This window comes from Lissotriton helveticus, chromosome 1_2, assembly GCF_964261635.1.
Source record: "Lissotriton helveticus chromosome 1_2, aLisHel1.1, whole genome shotgun sequence".
NCBI lineage: Eukaryota > Metazoa > Chordata > Amphibia > Caudata > Salamandridae > Lissotriton > Lissotriton helveticus.
Genome location: NC_136058.1, coordinates 335530887 through 335535001, shown reverse-complemented (window position 1 = coordinate 335535001; position 4115 = coordinate 335530887). Strand labels below are relative to the sequence as shown.

Here is a 4115-nt window from a genome sequence, read left to right as displayed (position 1 = left end):
CCACCCCACCCCACACCCCTTCCACACCCCTTCCACACCGCCCCACACACCCCACACCCCACACTCCACAACTCTGCAGCTCTGAAGGCTGCATCACCCGAGCTGCGAGCCCCCCCTCTGAGTCCAGCATCTGCCGCCGCTGCTGAGGGAAAGCAATCTTTTATTGATGAATCGATCCGACCCTTTTCCAGTGTCCCTGCAAAAAATCCATGTTTGCCTAAGAATGAAGCAAATGACATATACGCGCAATATGGAGAATGTCGGGAGGAGATAATAATGCCTGAGCTGTGTCCAATGAGGACCGGAAGGGGTCGGGTGGAGGCTTTTTATATCCAGGCGCGTGGGTCATTTACAGAAACATATCCGGCTCTCATCCTGTGTCTGGACAGGAAGGCCTGTGACTGCAGGGGCAAGCATCATACAACCGACCACACACTGGGACTGATGTCATTGTATGTTCCACAAGTTGCGTGACAAATGGAGCTTGATGAGCCTGTCAGGATGGCCGAGCGGTCTAAGGCGCTGCGTTCAGGTCGCAGTCTCCTCTGGGGGCGTGGGTTCGTATCCCACTTCTGACAACGTTTTGTCAATGGATTAAAATCTTTTTACGTATAGTCGGTTTCTTCTACAAGTACCCCCCCCCCTACAAACGATGTCACTATTACATAAGCCTAACAAACTTTCAGAAATTATCACTACGGTCTGGGCTCCTTTTCTTCTGAAGTGCCTGCAGGTGGGTCTTTTTGAGGCAGCAAATCACAGAATCAGAGAATCCCCAACAAATCCAGCAAAATCTTCAAGGGCCTGAGATAAAGGCCACATCAAGAGCGTAGCTATCGATGGTGCAGCAGGTTCAGTAGCACCAGGGCACTCTGGGTTCCAATTGCCACTGTTCCTTCATTCCATATTCTGGGAGTGGAGGCGCCTTCTCCCGGCTTGAATTAGGCCCAGACCCACCTTTTGGCATGGACCAGCTGGGCCCCGGCCCAGGGCGCTGATCTTCAGAGGGGCGAAAGGAACTGTCTGTATAAAGGTTACACAAAAAGCAACACCTCTCTAACTTGGCTCCAATGATTTCGTTTAAAGCACTACTAATCCTTGTTAAATGTGCACTGCCACTGCTTTTTAGCACCTTGGTATCAGCCAGTGGTAGAAGTGGGCGGGGACGGAAGGGCACGGCGGCGTGCCCTTACTTCTAAAAATTATTTCAGTCTGTTTCCCTACTTCTTTCTTTCAAAATATCGTCCCGGGACGGCAAACAATAACTTTTTCAATCCGCTTCCAGGGGCTGCTCGCACTTCTCTGTTGACCCCCAGAGGCTGCAGCAGCCCCTCCCTGAGCTCGCACAGACGGAGGGCAGGCCCATCGTCATTCCGATGGAGCTCGATTATCTCCTTTCGAATGACAATGCGCCTGGGAGATGCCTTTCTAGGAAGCCCTTGGGCCAGGGGGAGTGTGGTTAATGCAGGCCGCCCGACACGGAGCCGCAGGTGACCCTCATAAGAGGGCGGGCACCTTAGTGCCACAGGAGGGCCGGCGCACCAGCCCTCAGGGGTCCAGCGGCCGGAGGCCGCTGCCAGGGCCATGACATCATCGCGATTTATTGGGGGGTGTGGGGGGACAAGGTATTTATGTCTCCTCCACGCCTCTGAGCAGTCTCTTTTGTTTTCGTTGCCCTCACCATCAACCGCTAAGCACCGCATGGCCAAGGCCGCGGGCTACTTGGCCTATCAGGTGGCAAGCTGCGAGGGGCGGCTTGCCTTGGATCATCTGTAAGTTAACCCACCATGTTTTAGCAATGATATGCTAATAAACCTGCGACTACTTTTTCCCAACAACAAGTTGTCTTGTCCAATTATTTTGATGGGTTTCTTGTAATTTGGGGGGGATGGTGCGCGCGCCGATATTGGCACTAAGGGTGGTAGAGCCCTGAAGCTACACTGTGCTTTGTTCTGTGCTTCTAAAACAGTGACAGATACAGAGATATCTTTAGTGCACTGCACGGAGAGTTTACACATCAGTGGAGAGTTTACACATCAGTAAGGAGTTTACACATCAGTGGAGAGTTTACACATCAGTAAGGAGTTTACACATCAGCAGGGAGTTTACACATCAGTAAGGAGTTTACACATCAGTAAGGAGTTTACACATCAGCAGGGAGTTTACACATCAGCAGGGAGTTTACACATCAGTAAGGAGTTTACATATCAGCAGGGAGTTTACACATCAGCAGGGAGTTTACACATCAGCAGGGAGTTTACACATCAGCATGGAGTTTACACATCAGCAGGGAGTTTACACATCAGCAGGGAGTTTACACATCAGCAGGGAGTTTACACATCAGCATGGAGTTTACACATCAGCAGGGAGTTTACACACAAGCAGGGAGTTTACACATCAGCATGGAGTTTACACATCAGCAGGGAGTTTACACATCAGCAGGGCGTTTACAGTGAAATGGAACAGTCAGCTTTTCCTCCATTAGCAGAGCCCTGGGTGTTTCCTTGTAAAATGAAACTACTCTGGCACAATATCCAAAGTTACCTGTTCAAGAACAGCTGGTTCAGAGGATGCTGCCGCCCTGACGAGTCAAATTTGCGATGAATGCATTGAGTCACCGATCAGCTGACTGCCAACTAAATAACTGAGTCAAACATAAGTAAACAAGGTTGTACTTCCAGGAGCCTATGGGCAGCTCACTAGGGTTGCACGCTATTCTCTGGTCTACGTGCAATTATGTCAGACACACAGTATGCAGGCCCGAAATCCTAATCTTCCAAAGAATCCCCAGATATAACATCATAACTACAGTGAGGCACAATAAATATTGTGAATGGGAACAGACGGCTTTTAGCCAGTCTGCACAGCACTTGGGAACATGTGCTTCAGATGCAGGCCTGTCTGAAGGGCAGCAGTCCAAGGAAGGTCTGGCTTTGGACAGCCCACTTCCAGAACCAAGCCTGACCAGAGATATGCATCTGTCAAAGTGCTATCAGAGCTGGGCAGCCCTGTCTCATTCAGAGGTCGCCATAATGCTACCCCAGTGCTACAGAGCCAGGCCTGGCAATGGATACAACTGTGTCCAAGCCAGGCTGGGGAATGACAGCAGAGCTGGTGCTTGTAGCCCTGTTAATCCTATTATAAAGTTAGAAGTGCAAGTACCTCTGTTCTCTAAATGTGCCGACACTTTTGCACAAGACGCTGACAACCTTTCTCTTTAGTTTGTAGCTCCTAGACTCTCCTGGATTTCCCTCCTTCTCTGGCCTGGTTGTCTCTAAAGCACATGAAACTCCTATGTACGTGCACTCTATAAATAGCGCATGTAATATAACATAACATAAAGCACTACAATCAACAGAAAGCAAGCATTGGTAAAGCCAATAAGTTTAGCAATTATATGGGGAATGCCGAATGAAAGCATAGATGCAAGGGTATATAGCTACAGCTATAATGAGTATGCAAAAAAACATGACTGTATAGAACGTTGGAATGTAAATGCACTTACACACAAACATGAAAGGTGACATGGACACACAAATGTGACAGATATCCTGTGCAACATATTACAAGTGCCATAGGCTGAAATCCACTTATAATACGGCAGATGGGGCATCCGCCATGTTTGTAATGGAGTATCACATCTGGCAAACCCTAAATAAGGCCTTTTGATATATAGGCAGTGGTAGAAGTGGGCGGGGACGCAAGGGCACGGCGTGCCCCTACTTCTAAAAATTATTTCAGTCCGTTCCCCAACTTCTTTCTTTCAATATATCGTCCCGGGACGGCAAGCGATAACTTTTTCAATCAGCTTCCAGGGGCTGCTCGCACTTCTCTGTTGAACTCCAGAGGCTGCAGCAGCCCCGCCCCCCTACTGAGCTCGCACAGACTGGGGGCAGGCCCATTGTCATTCCGATTGAGGCTGATTACCCCCTTTTGAATGACAATGCTCCGCCCTCTGCCGTTAGCATATCAAGTGGCAGTGAGATCAGAGTGGGTGATTACAGAGGAGCTTTCCCCAAACAGAGTACTGTGGGGAATTTGACACCTTGTGTAATTTGTCAATGTTGTACACAGAGTGAACTGGGCAGGAGCAGTGACTGGACAGAAGAGACGAC

At 49.3% G+C, this 4115-nt stretch overlaps 1 non-coding gene across 1 annotated transcript; it reads left to right on the top strand.

Moving 5' to 3' along the window:
* Nucleotides 1-495: 495 nt before the first annotated feature.
* Nucleotides 496-578, top strand: TRNAL-CAG (transfer RNA leucine (anticodon CAG)). The gene has a single exon. It is a non-coding gene; the product is annotated as a tRNA-Leu (tRNA).
* The last annotated feature ends 3537 nt before the right edge of the window (nucleotides 579-4115 follow it).